This window comes from Bos indicus x Bos taurus, chromosome 7 (assembly GCF_003369695.1).
Source record: "Bos indicus x Bos taurus breed Angus x Brahman F1 hybrid chromosome 7, Bos_hybrid_MaternalHap_v2.0, whole genome shotgun sequence".
Lineage (NCBI taxonomy): Eukaryota > Metazoa > Chordata > Mammalia > Artiodactyla > Bovidae > Bos > Bos indicus x Bos taurus.
Window position 1 is genome coordinate 38,142,139 of NC_040082.1, and position 21,588 is coordinate 38,163,726.

Below are 21,588 nucleotides of genomic sequence, written 5' to 3' on the forward strand. Positions count from 1 at the left end.
TTCGGTCCTTCTAAAACGTTTCTTGTGTCCATGTTTCTTATTAACAGTTTCTAATAGGATCCAACTGTACATGTAAGTTCACAATTAGCATAGCAACCAGCCAAGAGCATGTAGAAACATTTTCATGAAATTGGTATGTTGATTTCTTTTCACCTCCTTTTATCCCCAAGCTTCTTAGTATTTCATTATTGCTACCATCAAAAAAGGCTTGTTGCTTGCTTTACCTTCTTTATGGGCTCACCAATAACTGTCCATCAGTGTGGCACCTGGTTCATAGCATTTACCCCAATTAGCTCAGTAAACAGAAAACTCACTTTTAAAAAATGTTATGCATGAAAATCTCCTTTTAAGGGAGTGACTCAAATCTCTCAATAAGCTCATAAACAATTCTGATTTTCTGTATGTCTGAAGAATTCACATAATCCATAAGTACAATATTCTGGTCCCACTTTCCTTATTTTGTATAATCAAACAGTAATCAATAAGAACTACGACTACTGCAAAATGGGACTTCAGAAGCTTTGAGGGTAAATTCATCACCAGCATGGATATAATAGTCACTGCAGAGAGTCTTTTCTTCCTTAAGTGCCCTTGAAACACAGCGACTAAATTATATTTTAAACCCCCAAGGAGAGGTATAGGTTATAATTGTCTCACACTTAATTATGTGCGTTGCAAAAGGTAAATGGACAAAGTCATTTTTGTTCCATATAGAGAATAGAATCACTTATGAATTTTTATATTGCTGGCTCAGTGATTCACAGAAAGCAGAAATTTATGCAGAAGTCATATCTAACAGTGATGGTGCTGTGTGAATGTGCAGCCGAGTTGAGGACACTGCCTCCACTGTTCTGTGACTGGGCCCCCACTCACAGTCAGGCCATTCTTCTCTTTCTCACAGGGCTCTAGTGAGGTAGCTTATTTGTCTCCTTCTTTTATTGGTCAGAGTTGTTTCTTTCCAGGCCTCCTCCTCTTCTGAATTTCCAAGGGAGTGTTAGCTTAAGGCCTCACGTTGACACCATCAGATATAATCAGAGAAATGAAAAATGCAATAGGAAAGAGAGGTGATATTTTAGCCAAGCAGCACAAGAGAAGTATGCCACTTTCAAGCCCAGTTTTCCATAGTTTCTAATGGAGCCCGCTCAGGAGAGACATCATCTTTGCTGGGGTGAGTAAAAGCAACTTGGCCCTTCCGTATAATAGGGGAATCGTTGCCTCCTCTGGTCACTAATTCTAACTTGTGAGTCATGCCCAGCTCATAACTGCTTTTCTTTTTACCACATTGGAAATTGCATTTGGTTTGCTGAGTGTGAGATCCACGTTTCTTTTGTAACAGAATGTTGTATTTTTCTGCAATTGATTTCATTAGGATAAGCTACTTCCTCATGCAATAAAGCTTGCAGTTTGAATGGACCTGAATATGTTTTACAATAATCTATCCCTCTCTCAGCCATTGCAGCCTGAGGAAACAGATGTAGTTTGTGTCTGTTTCTCAAAGCAGTGAGAAAATACAGCTTTGAGGAAGAGTGAGACCAGTATATGATTTCCCAGTTTCATCTCGATACGCCCAGAAGCTGCCACATTGCAGTGGTTTTCAACTATAGGTGGCAACACCTTGTTTTCCTTTGAGTTCAAAAGAGAAAATTGATGCTTAAAGAAAAACACATTTACTCCCTAAATTATTAACTACTACCTGCCCCCCTCAAAAATCCTCTTGCATACAAGTAGTTGAATGATGCATACCTTTAGTAAAAATCCTACTGTGGCATGCCTTCAGAGCTGGGGTAACACATCTCCAACCACAAGGTGCAAAGTAAAATTTTTGCAATCTCTCTGAGAAGCTAATTGTTTAGCCTGCAGGAGTTCATATACGTGGTGGAGCTCATTTATCCTCTGAATTAGCTATACAGTTCTGGTCGAGGTAGCCAGAGGGGAGTTCAAAATTCTCATGAGGAATTTAACCACCAATAACCAATCTGGAACCCTGCTCCTTTCTTCTCCACTAGTCCTTTCTTTATTTCCAGATCTTGCAAACATACAGTCGAGATCGCCAGGAGTGTTACTCCATTAACAGATGCCCTGATACATTAAGCCATTAATCAGGCAAATCACAGATGTTGTTTTCTTTTCAGATATTGCCATAATTACTCCTAATAACACCTACTGAATTTGTCGTTTCGTTGTCATTGATGACTTTAAAAATTAATCAGATAATTAAATTTCTTCTTCTTAAATTCTATTTATATGGATTTAAATTTTGTTTCTACCTTGGAGGGTTCAGATTCTCTCCTCCAAGTTGTGCTATATCCCAAAGAATGTAGCAGGGTAACCTCACATATGGACAGATTAATAGGCTCTTGAAAGACGGTAGGTTGAAACCCACTGCTGAGTTTGCAATCAAACCATATTCCCATTATGCTGAAAGAGGAGCATAATCATTTTGAAGCGTATGGTGCTAATAAATCCAGTTGAAGGAGTCTGCCATTCTGAAAGGGAGAATTAAGGGAACTTGGGCCAGCTGCCTGGTTTACAGATGGTGAACGTGGACTCAGAGAAATAAAGTCAGAGTTACTGAGACAAAACAACAATCAGAATTCAAGGCTCATGGGTCTCAATCCAGTTTTGATTGTTCTACCACAGTTGTCCTCCAAAATGGCCCTTAACATATCAGAAGGGAATAAAACCCTCCTCTTGACTTGAGTACACTAAGTCAGGTTGGATTTCTGAGACTGGTTCTACCCACTTATTCACTCTCCTAAGAAGAAAACTTCGACATTCTTCCATCCTTGAACCTAGGGAACTCTACTTCCATTGCTGATTAAATATTACTGATTTCTGTCTTCCAGTGACATTGTTTTAAAATTTTCTTTTAAAAGTTTCAAGCATGTGGAGCCCTTTCTCCTTATTTTTTAGTTCTCTATAAAATACAGTTTTATTAAAAGATTGATTAAGAGGGGACATACGTATATCTATAACTGATGTTTCTGTCATGTATGACAGAAACCAACACAATATTGTAAATATGCTTTAATTAAAAATAAATTAAGGAAAAAGAAATTGAATAGTAACAATAGCATGGGGTGATTTAGTATTTAAAAAAACAGAAATAAATAAATAGACATTTAAATTGAACTTAACATTAAATCACTGTGATACTTCTTAGCAATTGTATGACCTTAGATAACTTACTTAGCCTCTCAAACTCTCACTTTGAGTATGAATGAGTGAGTGATTGAGGGTGTGTGTGTGTAATTACCTAGTACAATGCAATGACTGATTCAAAAGTGGCATTTTACAATTATTCATCATTACTATTAACTGCAACCAAAAGAGAGGGAATATTAGCTGTCATAGCATTTATTAATATTATGTAATGTCTTAACTGTGGAAGAAAGAAGGAGAGTCTCATTTTTTGCTTTTGAGATTAATAATCACTGGTTGCTATTAATGCAAAGAGCCTTGCAGATAGTAAGTTGCCTGGAATTGACCTGAATTGTCGGGTCTGAGGGAAGCACTTCCATCCCTCAACTAATACTACCTCGGACTGCTCATATGTGGCATAGTATCAGTGTGAGCTCATTGGATTGAAGAAACCACACAGAACACAAGAATGCGTTGTTTCTTGGCTGCATCTGCCTAGTTCAATAAAAATACCAGATGCCTCCAATTACTATCAAACTTCTGGTGAAATTTTCACGCACGTGCCATTGTGTATTCTCTACCTGCTCCCTGCCAAGTACAGCCCAGAGCAGTGGTTCTTAAGATGTTGTTCCTGTTTGGACTATTTCAGAAATACTCAGGAATGTGTTAAAAATGCAAATTCTCAGGTTCTACCCCAGACATGCTAAATCAAAAACTTGATAAGACTCAAATCTGTGTTTTTAACAAGCCTTCTGACTGGACAAGCTTGCTGACTGGAGTTAGAGTATCATGGTCTGCAGAACCTGCCCAGATGCTGTAGGTATATCAGTTTTTCTCAAAGTGAGAAGGTACCAGGATCGTACTCAAAATGATCTGAGATAGAGTGAAGATGACTTTAGGTGACACTGATGTGGTATCAAACAGCTGAATCACATAATGAAAGTTTTCTGTCTTGCTTGTCTTTCAATCCTTAAATCTCAGTTTGGTGTAGCTGGGCCTTTAATATCTCTGTAAATTGCTAATATTTACAACAAAGACTAGAATGCAAATCCAATCTAAGGAGCAGAAGAGTCTGCTGCTACTGCTAAGTCACTTCAGTCGTGTCCGACTCTGTGCGACCCCACAGACAGCAGCCCACCAGGCTCCCCCGTCCCTAGGATTCTCCAGGCAAGAACACTGGAGTGGATTGCCATTTCCTTCTCCAATGCATGAAAGTGAAAAGTGAAAGGGAAGTCGCTCAGTCTTATTTTTGTTGGTTTGTGTTTACTTTTATAAATATCTTCTGCTTACAGCACATGATATTTGTTTTGCATTTAAGTGTGATAAAAAGCTTCCTTTGTAAATGTTTAGTCTATTTAAGGAAAAGGTTAAGAAAATGGTAATCCATTTGGTATGTGGATATGGGAAAAAAAAACAAACAAACATGGATATGGGGGTGAGTGCATTCAGAGAAACACTGGGTGTACTGAAAGGAACCCAGAGATATCAAACCTTTAATTCCATTTATGGTCATTATTAGTTATACTACTTTCTTAATCTCAACTTTTTCATCTACCAAATGAAAATGATGATACCAACATCATAGAAATGGTATGAGAATTTATGTACAGAGAATGCTTGCTGCAGTCCTCAGAATATGATAGGTGCTTTCTACAGTTATTCCCCCAAGCTTTGTTTAGAAGCCAATTTGCTTCATAGCCTTCAGAATAGCATTTCTTTCTGGGCTTCAGAGTCCTCATTTATAAGACAACAAAATGAGTCTTGATGATCTCAAAGGCCCCTTTCAGCTCTTAGTTAACAGATAGATAATATGTACATTGTATATGTGCATATATGCATATATATATACATATATAATAACTTCTGTATTCCTTACCTTTATATAAGCATGGCACATTGCCCAGACATAAACCTTGAATGCTTGAGAATAATATTGAGAGTGGATGAGCCACATTGGTAAAATAAAAACTCAAGTCATGAGGAATCTGTAAGCTGATGTACATTTCAGAGCTCAGACGTAATTTCATTGTATTTTACTATCATCTGTCAAACTTAAAGCAATCCTGAGACTAGAAAATAGATTGTCACAGAGATTTCTAAGGAAAATGGTTTCCATGAGTTGGTGTAAATATGTTCAGAGAGACTTGTTCCTACTTAATAAGCCGCGTTTTTCCTTCTGAATTGCTGATGCAGTTGCTTATAGCATGTGAAAGGCAGCTTGTCCTTTGCTGTCAGGTGAACTTGATAGAATAATAGAAATTTCTGAAAAATTCAATCAGATCTTGTTGCTTCTCAAGGGAATTTCTTGACTACTTATTCTATTTGAGAAGAAATGACAGTGTTTCTTAGGTCTTGTACAAAATCCTGACCAAGTTGAACAGCTTGGGTTCCAGGCAGCAAGTGCCACATGGAGTTTTCCCTCCTCAGCATCTGGAGGATGGTGCCGCTGGGGTTTGGGGGCCCTTTGGGAGGTGAAAGAAATACTTAAGGGGTTACTACAAGGTTGCACTATTAGGAAATCGGAGGTGGTAACCATTACCTTGTCTGTTGCTTACAGTATTCTTGTCCATCAGGAGACCTAAAAACAATAACAACAACAAAAATGGCGACATTAGTTTCTCTTAATAGAACATGAAAAAAGCTTGCACTGTTTTTCACATAACTGACTATTAAAAAGTCCCAGATGCTTGATCTGCTCAAATATTGACAATTCTGCTGAAACACCCCAACGAGGTTATTTGATTGAACTGTCACTTAATTGAAAATTGCTCTGTAAGACATATGTAAGGGCATGTGCTTGAACTCAGGTGGACAAAAGTTCAAATTGGTACCTTCTCTTAAAGCTCTGGTATCCTCATCTATAAACTGAGGATAAAATGTTCCTGTTTCACAAGATTGTTCTGAGATTATTTCCAACATCGTCTCCTTGATTAATCAGAACAAGTAATACACACTAAGCACTGACTTCCTGCCAGGTGCTCTTCCAAGGGCTAGGATTGTTTAAGCCTCAATAAATATTAATATCTGAGGTTATTATTATTAACTTCAGGTTAGGGATGTGGAGACAGGCCCCAGAGAGAACTTGCCAAACATCATATACTCTGGCTGTAGATGCCTCTTCTTTAAAGCATGAAAACACATATGAGTTAAACCATGTGAAATTATGGACATGACAGTTTTTTAATATATAGATAGCCATTTCATGTGGTTGTGGCTATTAAGCATTGGATATGGATAAACAGTAGCTACAGTTGCTACTGCCAATAATAGTAGGAATAATATGTTGATTTTATTTTTAAATCTTTTTGTTAATATTGGGAATGTTGGTGGCATTGTAGTATAAAGACCATTAACTTGGCAATCAGGAACTGGGTAAAATCTACATCTTAGTTTCCCCACTTGTAAAATAATGAGGTTGGTCTTTTCCAGCTTAAATAGTCAGTGGCAGAGCTTTAAAAACTATTCATGGAAAAGGACCAGTTTTTTGTTGTTCAATCCATCTTCAACCAATAACTAGTTTAACTATGAATGACTAGAACTTAATTTATGTCATATGCAAGGCAAATTTCCTAATCACATTGCAATATCTTAGTAGGGTTTCTCGACTGAAAAAAACAGGCGCAACCTAAAAGTTGCAAGTTATGTTTTATTCAGTGGAAACTTTTAGGACCTAAGTTGGGGAGAAAGCAACTCAAGTAACCCTGAGAGACCTGCCCCAAGGACGTAGGGATTGGGGGAGCCAAGTTATATAGAAATTTTGCAACAAAAGACAGTCAGTCTGAATGCCAAAAAATGATTGTAAATTAAAGAAAACCAGATACCTCAAGTTAAGGAATTTAGGGCTGCTCTCTGTATGGGAAGATACAAGAGTCTAGGCTCAGTGAAATCATTCCTGTGATATCATGTCAACTCTTGGGGCCAGTATCTGGCTATCACACCCTGCTTTCCTCAGGACTCAGTTTGGGGAATGGCTACAATCTGATGGCCACTGGATGGCAGATGTTCTTCTCCTTCCTGCGTTCCCTAAAGGCTCGCTGGTTCACTGTCCCCGGCAGCTGCAATTGCTGATAACTGTGACATCCTTTGTTTACTGATATGGCAGGAATTACTCCATTTTTCAGATTATATTGATATAACCCAGATTATATTATGTACTTGTTTCTGAACATACATTCTCAATTTCTGTACTTAATTTGCTGTAAACCAGTAATCAACAGTTCATGGACTAGCACTGGTCCATGGACTGTACTGAGTAGCATTAGAACTTTATAATAATATAAATTCTTTAAAAGAGAATGGGGGTGTGTCGGCATGCAATGGTGGTGTTTAATCGCTAAGTCATGTCCAACTCTTTTTGTGACCCCATAGACTGTAGCCTGCCAGGCTCTCTGTCTATGGGATTCCAAGGCAAGAATACTAGAGTGAATCACCACTTCCTTTTCCAGGGGATCTTCCTGACCCAGGGAGTGAACCTGCATCTCCTGCATTGGCAGACAGGTTTTCTACCACTGAGCCACCAGGAAAGCCCTGGGTGTATATACCCATCCCTTTAAAATGTATTCTTTGAAGATGATAAATGATTATTATAAAAACAGGAAATTTTAAAAAGGAGAGCCACAAATGTGTTGTGATGCATACAACATCATTCAGGGCATTTGAGTAAGACAGAGAAAAGGCAGCAAGTAAAGAAAAAGACCCGAGTTTACATGTTTATTTTGAACAATTGTCCTTCGTTTCACAATGCTTAACCATCTTCCATGTTGTCATGCTTGAAGCACTAGGAAATTAAAGATAAATGAGACATGGCCCCATCCTCCAGGAGCTCACAGTTTAGCCAGAGATGTAATCAGTAATTGCATAATTATAGACTAGTATGTAAAGCTCTAAAGGAAAACAAAGGATTTGACTTGTGAATCAGAAGAGGTTTCACCCTTAAGGGGTAATTTCTTTTATTTTGCTGCTTAGATTGTTTCTTTCTGTATTAAGGGCTTCTGTATTAAAATACCATTTTATTCATGTATAATTTATACATACACAGAGTGGATTAATCTTGTGTATACAGGTTAATGAATTATAACAAAATGAACACTTCCACACAGTCACTTAAGAAGCTACCATTAGGTCAAGAAATAGAATGTTTTTAGGAGCTTTCCAGAGATTCTGATGTGCCCCTTCCCAATTATGGCCTCTCCCCTCTTCACCAATATAAACATAATCCTAATTTCTAATATCAGGGATTATATTTGCCTGTCTTTGAAATCTTATACAAATGGAATCACACACATATGCCTTTGTCTTTGGCTTTTGTGTTTAGTGTGATGTCTATACCCATGGGTTCCCCAAACTATGTACCAAAGCATTGCAGAGTACTGCAGGGCATTTTTACATTTTACAGAAAAATGACAATACTCAACAGCTAGGGGACAGTGAACAAAGTTATAGTTCATGACAGTTTTAACAATAAGTTGTGGTACATTTCTTTGCATGATTTCATACATTTGCAGACATTCAAAAGTTCATTCAAGCTGTAACTAAAAGCAAATATGTGTAAAAATCACTGTGGAACAAAAAATGAGGGTGGCAGTTTCCAATCTGAATTCAAGATTTGAGAAGCTGTGCAATATCTAGCAGGTATACACATCCCTTTAGTAAGATACTATGGTTATTTAAGGATGAAATGAAAGTACTAATTTTCTTTCTTTCAATTTATGTGTATTTTTTAACATGGCCGCTCATTTATTAGGAAATGTTATTGTTCAGTCACTAAGTCGTGTCCCGCTCTTTTGCAACCCATTGGACTGTAGCACACCAGGTTCCTGTGTCCAAGGGATTTCTTCGGCAAGAATACTGGAGTGAGTTGCCATCTCCTTCTCCAGGGAATCTTCCTGACCCAGGGATTGAACCCAGATCTCCTGCATCGCAGGCAGATCCCTGCTGAGCCACCAGGGAAGAAGGTGAGGAACGTTGCTCAGATTGTGAAGAATCCGCCAGCAATGTGGGAGACCTGGGTTCGATCCCTGGATCAGGAAGATGTCATGGAGGAGGGCATGGCAACCCACTCCAGTATTCTTGCCTGAAAAATTCCATGGACAGAGAAACCTGGAGGGCTACAATCCATAGGGTCACAAAGAGTTGGGCATGAATGAGCGACTTTCACTTTTATTAGTACATAAATAGTAAGTTTTGGGGACCTAACTACTTAATAATCAAAACTGTTATATTTTTCTTTTGGTGTAGTGACAGTTTAAACTTTTTGCTGAGATAATAAATAACCTGAAGAGGTTTGTAAAAGTCTGGTCTATGAAATTCATTTATATTGTGTGCAGCAGTCATTTATTTTTCATCTGTTTGGTTTTCTACTGTGAGTACATAATTTATTTATGTATTCTATCAATGGAAATTTGTACTGTTTCCAATTTGGAGCTATTGTCAACAATGCTCCTATGCACTGTTTTGAACATAGCTTTCAGTACGCATATGTGTGTTTCTGGTAGGTATATATTTCAGACTAGAATTACTGAGTCATAGGGTATGGGTATTTCAACTTTAGTAGATACTGCTAAAAAGTATCCTAAAGTGGTCATTCCAGTTTACACTTCCACCAGGATTGTATGAGAGTGTAAATTGTTCCATATCCTACTAACGTTTAATATTTTTAGTAATTTTAACGCAAGCCAATTCTAGTAGGCACAAATCCAGACTGTGCTGTCTGATGGTTAGTTCAATTTGGGAGTCTGATCTAAGGAAAAAAATAATTTGTAAATACAAATTAATAATGAATAATTATTGACTAGAAGAAAATAAATCCCAGCAGATTTTAAGATTTAAAATTCAAGAAATAACCCCAAATACCATTAAATCAAGAAAAATTGAGAAAAATTATTTGAATTCACTGCCTATCACCTCCCCTACAATTTTTCATTTCTGTGCTTTTAGCTGCTTTTTCCAGAATTACCCCTTCATAGGGTAATAATTTTGCATTTTCATTTTCTTTAAAGAAAATAAAGAGAAATATTTTCTTATACTTTAATAAAAACTTTTAATACAGGTAGTTTAGAAAAGTGTATTTAAGTTCAAAACTTTGTCAAATTTGAGGACTTTCTCAGGTTTTTCTTCAAAAATGAACTGCGGTTTTTTAGGATGTCACAGGTTGTACAGTAGGTAGTCTTAAATAGTCTTTAAATTGGTGAAACTTACTAGTTTCTTTGTCATCAGTTTCCTGGTTGTGGTGACTTATTATGTAGTAGATCGTCCCATTTGTTTTGAATTGCTGTTGAAATCCAGCATAGCAGGCATAGTGTATACCTGGAAGTCATTCATACTCTAAAACAGCTAGCAATTAATCATTCAGTTTCAGTTTCAGTTCAGTTGCTCAGTCGTGTCCAACTCTGTGTGACCCCATCATTGCTAGCTATTAGTTATATTATATAATTATAATTCTATAAAAATATATCACTAAATCCAAACTACAGGTACCCTCAACTTGTCCAAATCTCACATACACCTATATCTGCTTCTGTTGAAGTGATCATATGACTTTCTTGCTGCCCCCCAGCCCCCCAACTACATGTTGAAACAGTCCAGTTACTTTTCTAACTTAAAACCACCTTTGCATTCCTGTGCAACCTGATTATGATGTATTTTCCTTTTTATAAATCTCTAGGTTTTGTTGGGAATATTTGGTTTAGGATTATTATTCTGTGATCATAAAAGATCAGTCAGTAGTATTTACCTTTTTCCAACTTTCTTGAGGTATGATTAACAAATAAAAATATAAGATACTTAAAATGTACATTGTGATGATTTGATATATTCAAAAATAAATACATTGTGAAAGAATTCCTCCTGTCTAGTTGGTTAACATCTCCATCACTTTACTTATTTTATTTAGATGATGTCTACTGAAAAAATAGATGTAACCTTTGGAAGGAATGATGCTAAAGCTGAAACTCCAGTACTTTGGCCACCTCATGCAAAGAGTTGACTCATTGGAAAAGACTCTGATTGCTGGGAGGGATTGGGGGCAGGAGGGAAAGGGGACGACAGAGGATGAGATGGCTGGATGGCATCACTGACAATGGACGTGAGTCTGAGTGAACTCCGGGAGTTGGTGATGGACAGGGAGGCCTGGCGTGCTGCGATTCATGGGGTTGCAAAGAGTTGGACACGACTGAGCGACTGATCTGAACTGAACTGAACCTGAAAGTTGAGTGTTATGTTTTGTTTGTCAGAAATTTTCAGGACTTAAGCCGAGGAGGGAGCATCTCAAGTTGCTACTCAGAGGAGGTGAGGCAGGGAGCCAGGATATACAGAAGGTTTTCAACAAAGGGCAGGTAGTTTGAATGTCAAAAAATGATTGTAAATTAAAGAAAACCAGGTATCTCAAGTTAAGGAATTTTAGCGCTTTTCTATGTATGGGAAGATGCGAGAGACTCTGCTCACTGAAATCATTTCCTTTGATACATACCTCAGCTATCAAGGCCAGTGTCCTATTTTCTCATCCTGTAGTCTGACTGTAGTCTGATGGCTGCTAGATGGCGTGCGTTCTTCTCCTTCCTGAGTGCCTTCAGGCTCACTGGCTCACAGTGGAGGGCTGCGATCGCTGATGACGGTGACATTCTTATCTTCTGATATGGCAGGAAATGTTCCATTTCTCAATGAGAGCATTCACGTTCTACTCTCTTAGCAAACTGCAACTATACAGTGCAGTGTTATCAACTATAATCACCTTTTATATATTAGATCCTCAGAACTTACTCATCTAATAGCTGAAAGTTTGTACTATTTCACCAACCCTTCCTATTTCTCTCACTCCCTAGGCTCTAGCAGCCATTTTTAAATTGTCCGAGTTTGAGGGGCTTTTTTCAAGACTTTTCATATGAATGATGACATGCAGTATTTGTGTTTCTCTGTATGGCTTAAGTCATTTAGCATAATGGCCTCAAGGTCCATCCATGTTGTCACAAACTGCAGGATGTCCTTCTTTCTCATGCTGAACAATATCCTATTGAATACATATGCAATACGTTTTCTTTATCCATTTGTCTCTTAATGGACACATAGTTAGTTTCCATATCTTAGCTTTTGTGAATAATACTGCAGTAACTATGGGAATACAGATACGTCTTAGAGGTTCTGTTTTCATTTCCTTTGGATAAGACCCAGAAGTGGGAATTCTGGAATACATACAAATTCTATTTTAGAAACTGCCATACTCTTTTTTTATAGTGGTTGTACCAATTTGTATTCCCTCCAACAGTGCACAAGGGTTCCCTTTTCTCCACATCCTCCTCAAGACTTATCTCTTGTCTTCTTCATTACGCTGTTCTAACAGATGTGAGGCAGTACCTCACTGTGACTTTGATTTGCATTTCCTTGATAATTAGTGATGTTAAGAACATTTTCATATACCTGTTGGCCATTTGTGTGTGTGTCTTTTTTGATAAATGTCTATTCAGTTCCTTTGTCCATTTTTAAATACAATTGTTTTTCTTTTTGCTATTCAGTTGTGTATGAGTTTCTTTACCCATTTTGAATATTAACTGCCTAATTAGAGAAATAATTTGCATATATTTCCTCCCATTCAGTAGAATGCCTTTTGTTTTGCTGATGGTTTCCTCTGCAGGTTGTTTTTCATTTGGTGTTGTCGTCTTTGTTTTTGTTTTTGTTACCTTTGCTTTCGGTATCTAATTGAAAAATCATTGCCAAGACTATTAACAGGGAGATTTTTTTTCCTGTTTTCTTCCAGGAGCTTTACAGTTGCAGGCTTTATGTTCAAGTCTTTAATCTATTTTGAGTTTATTTTTGTGTTTGGTGGAAGATAGGGGTCTAGTTTCATTCTTTTGGCATGTGGCTGTCCAGTTTTCCCAACACCATTTATTGACAAGATTATCCTTTCCCCATTTTATATTCTTGACTTCTTTGTCATAAATTAGTTGATCATATATACATGGATATATTTCTGAGTTCTCTCTTCTGTTGCACTGATTTGTGTGTCTATTTTTATGCCAAAATCATAGTTTTGATTACTATAGCTTTATAATATAATATGAAACAGTAAGTATGATGCCCCAGCTCTGTCTTCTTTCTCAAAGTTGCTTTGGCTGTTCACATCTTCACAATTCCATACACACTTTAGAATTCTTTTAAATGTCTGTGAAAAATACCACTGGAATTTTGATAGGAATTGCATCCAATCAATAGATCACTTTGATTAATATGGACATTTCAATAATTTTCTTCCAATCCATAAACATGAAATATCTTTATTTTTATTGTATAGCTGATGTAAAATACTGTGTTTTAGCTGTACACATAGTGATTCACAGTTTTTTAAAGATTATATTCCAGTTATAGTTATTATAAAAATTGACTATATTCCCCATGCTGTGCAATATATCCTTGTTAAGCTCAGCTGCTCAGTCATGTCTGACTCTTTGCAACCCTATGGACTGCAGCACACCAGGTTTTCCTGTCCATCACCAACTACCAGAGCTTATTTAAACTCATGTCCATCAAGTCGGTGATGCCATCCAACCATCTCATCCTCTGTCGTCCCTTTCTCTTCCTGCCTTCAATCTTTCCCATCATCAGGGTCTTTTCAAATGGGTCAGTTCTTTGCATCAGGTGGCCAAAGTATTGGCATTTCAGCTTCAGCATCAGTCCTTCCAGTTACTACTCAGGACTGATTTCCTTTAGGATTGACTCACTGGATCTTCTTGCTGTCCAAGGGACTCTCAAGAGTCTTCTCCAACACCACAGTCCAAAAGCATCAATTCTTCTGCACTCAGCTTTCTTTATAATCTAACTCTCACATCCATACATGGCTACTGGAAAAACCATAGCTTTGACAAGATGGACCTTTGTTGTCAAAGTAATGTCTCTGCTTTTGAATATGCTGTCTAGGTTGGTCATAGCTTTTCGTCCAAGGAGCAAGCGTCTTTTCATTTCATGGCTGCAGTCACTACCTGCAGTGATTTTGGAGCCCCCCAAAATAAAGTCTAGCACTATTTTCATTGTTTCCCCATCTATTTGCCATGATGTGATGGGATCAGATGCCATGATCTTAGTTTGCTGAATGGTGAGTTTTAAACCAACTTTTCCACTCTCCTCTTTCTCTTTCATCAAGAGGCTCTTTAGTCCTTCTTCACTTTCTGCCATAAGGATGGTGTCATCTGTGTATCTGAGGTTGTCCTTTTCATTATAGGGGACTGGAATGCAAAAGTAGGAAATCAAGAAATACCTGGAGTAACAGGCAAATTAGGCCTTGAAATACAAAATGAAGCAGGGCAGAGGCTAACAGAGTTTTGCCAAGAGAATGCACTGGTCATAGCAAACACCCTTTTGCAACTGTTTTGTGGTTACCGTGAGGTTTATATATAGAAATATGTGTGTGTGATTCTTTTGAATTGCTTATCTCTTCATTTGAAGTACATTTTAACAATCCTGTATTTGTACTCTCCTCCCCTCACAATTACTCTTTGGACATCATGTTTTATATTTACTTGTTTTGTGTATCTCTTTAATATCCTTATTGTGGATATAGATGATTTTATTACATCTTTTAACCTTCTTAATGGCTTTGTGCATGCATAATGGTTTCCTTTATCCTTTAAACATACCTTTACTGTATGTTTTCCTTTATCTATGAGATTTTCCTTTGTAATTTTTGTGTTTCTAATTGTAGGCTTTTCTTTTTCACTTAGAGAAATTTCTTTAACATTGTTGTAAAGCTGGTTTGGTGGTGCTACTACCCTTAAATTTTGCTAGTCTGTAAAACTTGATCTCCCCATCAAATCTGAACAAGAGCCTTGCTGTGTAAAGTATTCTTGGTTGTGGGTTTTGCCCTTTAATCACTTTAAATGTATCCTTCCACTCCCTTCTGGATTGCAGCATTTCTGCTGAGAAGTCAGCTGATAGCCTTATGGGAGTTCCCTTGTATGTAACATCTTGTATTTTCCTTACTTCTTTTAATATTATCTTTTTATCTTTAAGTGTTGCCATTTTAATTACAATGTGAATTGGCATGTTCCTCTTTGGCTTAATCCTGTATGAGACTGTCTTCGCTTCTTGAACTTGGATGTCCTTTCCTAGGTTATGAAAATTTTCATTTATTATGTCTTAGAAAATTATGTTCTCAGTCCCTTTCTGTATTCTTCTTCTTGGATCCCTATAAATATGCAAATATTAATGCGATTGAAGTTGACCCAGACAACTTTAAGACCAATTGTCTTAAACTGGTCTCACTTCATTTCATTCTTTCTTTTTCTTGCTCAGCGTCAGTGACTTTTGGTATTGTCTTCTGGTTTGCTGATCTACCTCTTTGTATCATTTAGTCTACTGTTGATTACTTCTAGTGTATTTTTCATTTTTAGCTATTGTATTCTTCATCTCCATTTGGTTTTTCTTTTTATTTTCTAACTCCTTGTTTAAAAATCTTAACATCTCTGTGCATTCATCCCAGGGGATTCTAGGCCTGGTGCCTGCCCACTGGCAGGTAGAGAGTCCCAGGGTCTCTAGCTGGAGGGCCTTGGGGATTCCACGTCTAGGGTCTGTGCACTGGTATACGGGGGTGGGTCTTGATCCTTCTGGCAGGCAGCACCATGTCCAGGGGCAGCTCTGGGTCAAGGGTTCTTAAGCAGCCTTTTTGGTAATGGGTGGGTCTGTGTCCTTGCCTAGTTAGTTGGTTGGCCTGAAATGTCCCAGCATTAGTGCCTACAGACTACTAGGCCTGGTTGGAGCTGGACCTTGGGGATAATAAGCTAGAGGAAAGATTCCAAATGGTGCTTGCCAGCTGAAATGTCCATGTGATAGAAGGAGCTCCCACAAGAGCTGCTGCCAGTGTCTATGTCCCCAGGGCGAACTGGCTCCTACCTCTTCAGGATACTGTCCATGGTCAGCAGGTATGTATGACCCAGGCTCCTATCAACCTACTGTTTCTGCCCTGGGTCCCAGAGCACTTTGTGTATACCCTCTGAAAGTGAAGTCTGTCTCTCCCCCAACTACATGGAACTTCTGAAAGTAAGCCCACTGGCCTTCAGATTCAAATGGTGTGAGTGCTCATCTTTCCAGTAAAGGACCCTCCTGCTGGGGAGCCAGATGTGGGGCTGAGAACCCTCATTCCTATTCTCTTCTTTGTAAATCATCCACTGGGGGTATGGGTTTTGACTATACCACAACTCCATTCCTCCTGTATATCTCTATGTAGGAGAGGTTCCTACATAGGAACCTACATAGAAACCTTCATATGTAGGTTCCTTCTCTATATCTTTATCTGTAGAATATCTTTTCTGTTAGGTTCTCATCTTTTTCATCCATAGTTCTGTAAGTAGTTGCAGTTTTTGTGTTCCTGTGAGAGAAGGTGAGCTTAGGTTCTTTCTACTCTACCAGCTTGGGAACACAGTATGTTTGTCTTTTGATTGGAGATTTCAGTCTACTTACACTTAAAGGAATTATTGATAGATATGGACTTACTGGACTTCCCTCGTGGCTCAGATGCTAAGGAATCTACCTGCAATGCAGGAGACCCAGTTTTAATTCCTCGGTCAGGAAGATCCTATGGAGAAGGGAATGATTACCACTCCAGTATTCTTGCCTGGAGAATTCAATGGACAGAGGATCCTGTTGGGCTATAGTCCATGGGGTTGCAAAAAGTGAAACACTAACTAACGAAAAAAAGATGGAGTTACTATTGCCATTTTCTTCGTTTTCTGACATCTTTGTAATTCCCTTTTCCCCATCTTCTTTTCTTACTCATTTTTTTGCTTTGATAATTTTCTCAAATGTTATGCATAGATTTCTTTGTGTTTATATTTTGTGTATCTACTACAGATTTTTGCTTTGCAACTATTGTGATGCTTACATGCAATGTATTATATTTCTAACAGTCTTTGTATTCTTCAGCTCTGTGATTTCTGCTTTGTACTTTCTTATTTATTCTGTTTCTTTGCTGATATTCTCACTTTGTTCTTGCTTCTTGACCTCAGTGAGCATCTTTATGACTGTTATCTTGAACTCTTTATCAGGTAAATCACACATTTCCATTTCATTCATTAAGATCTGTTTTTGGAGTTTTATCTTGTTCCTTTATTTTGGAACATATTTCTCTATATTCTTCTGTTTTTTGGTCTCTATTTTGTTTTCTGCACATTAGATAAAATAGCTACTACCTCTCCTAGTCTTGATGGAGCTGTCTTATTTAGGAAATAAATTGTTAATCAGCGAAACCCAAGCTTTTGGTTATTATTCAAACCTTTGTCATCGTCCAAGCCTCATTTCTTGTTCTTAGTGGCTCCCAGTGGTTTGCCAAAACCTGTGCCTATTGCAAAAGGGAGGGTCACAATGTCGACTGAAGAAAGAAAAAAAAAAGCCCAACCCAAAAGTTGAGAATTAAGTTTTGTTTGAGGCATTATTGAGGTCTAAGCCTGGGAGACAGCCTCTCAGATAGCTTTGAGAAGGTGCTTTGAGGAGGTGAGGGAGGAGCCAGAATATATGTAAACTATTTTGCTGGGAAAACTTCTAGTCAAGTGTAGAAAGATTCCTGCTAATAACAACGAAGAGATATCTCAAGTTGGTTATTTTAATGCTTTTCTATGTATGGGAACATGCAAGAATCTGGGGTCATTTAAAAATTTTCCTTAGATAGACATCTTAACCATCTAGGGCTGCTGATGCTAATAAGTCGCTTCAGTCGTGTCTGACTCTGTGCGACCCCATAGACGGCAGCCCACCAGGCTCCCCCGTCCCTGGGATTCTCCAGGCAAGAACACTGGAATGGGTTGCCATTGCCTTCTCTGATCTAGGGCTAGTATTTTTAACCATCCTGAAGTCCCCCCCTAAGGAGTACTGTTAGGTACAGCTGCAGTGGCAGATGGCTTGAGGGGCAACATTTGTCATTTACTGAAGTAACAAGTCACATTCTTTGTCCCCAACAGGCCACAGCTAGATGCAGGCTGATCCTCGGGCAGCAGGTGGGAGAGTCTGTAGTTAGGGCCCTGCTAGGGAGAAACTGGGAGATGGTCTTCTTCGCCTGCTTTTTTTATGGCACGTGCTGGGTCTGGATGTGTATCTGTGCAGTCTACTCCTGAGCCTGTCAATGACTCCTTCTTTGTTTAGTACAATCCTATAGGACTTCTGAATGCAAGCACCTTTGGCTCTCTAAGCCATGTCCCTTGGGGACCCGTCCTTTGGGTGCCTTCACAAAAGCCGGGGTGCCAGACATGTGTGCCAATACCTCCAGGGTATTGGCTTAAAGGAGCAAGCTTAAAGGTGTCAAACTGGAGCAAGCTTAAAGGTGTCCACGTTCTTCCCTGTTGCCCAGAATGGGTCAAAGTCAGGCCCCAGATATGTGCTAAATAAAAACTAAGCCCTTAGGCAGCAGCTTTTAAAGTATGCAAATAGGCCTCTTTCAGGGAAAGACTGGGAAATAAATGTTTCTGTTTGTTCCCTCTCTGCTGAGCCCTGGAAGGGCTGAGCCAGGTAACTGCTGTTTCTTTGTTTACTACAGTCCAGATGGACTCAAATACAAGCCCCAGGGGCTGTTGTAGCCAGGCAATCCTGGGGTTCTGTCCCGGGGGCATCAGGTACAACAGCAGGACAACCAGACATGTGTGTAAGCTTCCACGGAGATGCTCGCAGTTTGCAGTGGACTCAGGGGAGAAGCTGAAGGTGGTGTTTGCTGGTTTCCCTGGTCCAGGAGGGGAGAGATTGCAGTCAGCCCCTAGAAACCTGACTTTCAGGCAGCAGCTTTGAAGTATGCAAATAGATCTCTTTCACAGAGAATTTCTGTGGGAGATGGGAGTTTTGTGGGGCTTCCCTGGTGGCTCAGACAGTAAAGAGTCCACCTGTAATGCAGGAGACCTGGGTTCAATCCCTGGTTGGGCAGATGCCCTGGAGAAGGAAATGGCTACTCCTTCCAGTATTCTTGCATGGAGAATCCCATGGACAGAGGAGCCTGGCAGCCTACAGTCCATGGATTTGTGAAGTCAGAAACGAGTGAGCGACTAACACGTCCACCTTCACTTTCTGTGTTGAGCAGTTTCTTTGTTTGCTTTGGTCTTGTGGGTACAAGTCCCATTGGCTTTGAGAAGTAGATGTTTTGGGGTGCCTCCCTCGGTTGGGAGTCTTACAAGCTGGGACACTAAATGTGGGGTCCAAACCCGTCACTTCTCAGGGAGAAACTGGGAGGTAGGAGTTCTCTCCCAATCATATGGGACTATGACTGGGGTCAGGATTATGGCAAAAGTGTGTCTCAGTCTTTCCTGCCCATTTTGATATGGGTCACACGGATATTTCCTTTTATGTTTAATATATAGGAGTCACTCAGCTAGTTTCTGGATTTCTTCTAGAGGAAATTGCTTCATTATAAGCTTGTGGATTTGGTGTGTCTGTGGAAGGAGGTGCATTCACAAGGTTCCCATGTTGCCATCTTGGATCAGAACTCCAAGATAGTCTTCTATTTGTGTCTTTCTGGCCCTGGTATCAAGGCTCTGCAACCTCATAAAATAAATTGAAAAGTGTTTGCTATTTTCTAATTTTTGAAACAGTTTTTATAAAATCAGTGTTATTTATTCCTTAAATTAAGAAAAAAAAACCACCAGAAAAAAACACAGTCCCTAAATTTTCTTATGGGAATGTTTTAAATGATGAGTTCAATTTTTTTTAATAGTGATAGGATTATTCAGATTTCCTGTTTCTTCATATGTCAGTTGGTAAGTTTATTATTTTCAGAATGTTCATATCACCTTAATTTTATTGGTATAAAATTGCTCATAATATCTTCCAATGATTTTTTGTCATTGAAATCTTGAATGATGTTCTTTAATTTCCTTTGGGGCTTCCCAGGCGGTGCTAGTGGTAAAGAACCTGCCTGTCAATGCAGGAGACATAAGAGAGGTGGGTTTGATCCCTGGGTCAGGAAGATCCTCTGTAGGAGGGCATGGCAACCCACTCCAGTAATCTTGTCTGGAGAATCCCCATAGACAGAGGAGCCTGGTGGGCCACAGTCCATGGGGTTGCAAAGAGTCAGACACGACTGAAGCAATTTAGCATGCAAAAATTTCCTTTACATTATTGGTTTTTTGTGTTTTCTCTCTTTTTTTCCTTTTGATTAGCCTTTCCAGCGGTATATAAGGTTTGTTAGTTTTTCCTAAGCCACCTTTTGAAATTTTAAAATTCTATATACTATACAGTTCAAAATTGTATTAACTGTCTTCAATTTACAGTCTTTGGGTTTCATTTGCTCTTTTCACTACTTCCTTGAGAAAGCTACTTTGATAAGATTTTTAGCATTTCCTCTCTTCTAGTATTTGCACTCAAGGCCATAATTTCCCTCTAAGCACAGCTTTAGCTGTATCCCACAAATTTTGAGACGCTATATTCTTTACTCAGTTCAAAATATTTTCTAAACTTTCATAATAATTTCTTCTTCTTGGCCCATGGGTTATTTAGTAGTGTATTGCTTAGCTTTCAGATTTGGGGAAATCTTTCCTAGATATCTTCTTTTATTTAGTTCTAATTTTATTCACTGTGGTCCGAGACTATACTCTCTATGATTTAAATCCTTTGAAATATGTTGAGACTTGCTTTATGGCCTGCAAGGGGTCTATTTTGGTAAAATGTTCCACATGCACTTGAAATCCTGTGCAAGATTGAAAGTATAGGATCAAATACTCTTGTTCATAAATTAATTGGATTTGTTCTTTCTCCCCTTCCATTTAGCATGGTTGTATTATTTATTGGAAATGCAATTGGGTTCATTTGCTTTCAATTTGCTTTCGCTTACAAATTTTCTTCCTTCACATCCTTATCAATTTACTATTTTAATATGAAGAACATTAATATAATTCTAAAAATCAAGCCTATGCAAACAAGGATACTCAGAAAAGTACCATTTCCTCCTGTATTCCTACCTGTCTCCCTCTAGGTAACCAACACTATCATTTTGTAACTTATTCTTCCTCTGTTTTTTTAAATGATAAGTAGTTGTACATTGCTACTTTATTACCTCTTCTTTCTTTTATGCAAGGTAGCAGGTAGTTCTTTCACAGTTTACCTTTTTCATTTAATAGTATCTCCCAGAGATGACTCCACATCAGTTTATAGAGATCTTTCTCTTTTTTTGTTTACAGATGGAAGTATTCCACTGAACATATGGTCCATATATTCAATCAGTTTCCGGTGTTTAGACATTTAGGTAGTTTCCTAAAAATAATACTGTAATTACTTGCTTTGTGCGTATGTATTTTTGTGTTAGTTGCTCAGTTGCGTCCGACTCTGCAACCCCATAGACTGTAGCCCACCAGGCTGCTCTGTCCATGGGATTCTCCAGGCAAGAATATTGGACTGGGTAGCCATTCCCCACCCAGGGATCAAACCCAGGCCTCCTGCCTTGAAGGCAGATTCTTTATAGTCCAAGCCACCATGGAAGCCTTTTTTTTTTCAACTATT

At 38.5% G+C, this 21,588-nt stretch overlaps 1 protein-coding gene across 1 annotated transcript in view; it reads left to right on the forward strand.

The window, feature by feature from the left end:
- Window positions 1–840: 840 nt before the first annotated feature.
- The window catches only part of ATP10B (ATPase phospholipid transporting 10B (putative)), a 316,381-nt gene continuing 295,633 nt past the window's right edge, over window positions 841–21,588 (forward strand). Inside the window, exon 1 of the mRNA XM_027545764.1 lies at window positions 841–1,168. The gene's annotated coding sequence lies outside the window, so the exon portion shown is untranslated. The remainder of the gene's footprint in view (window positions 1,169–21,588) is intronic.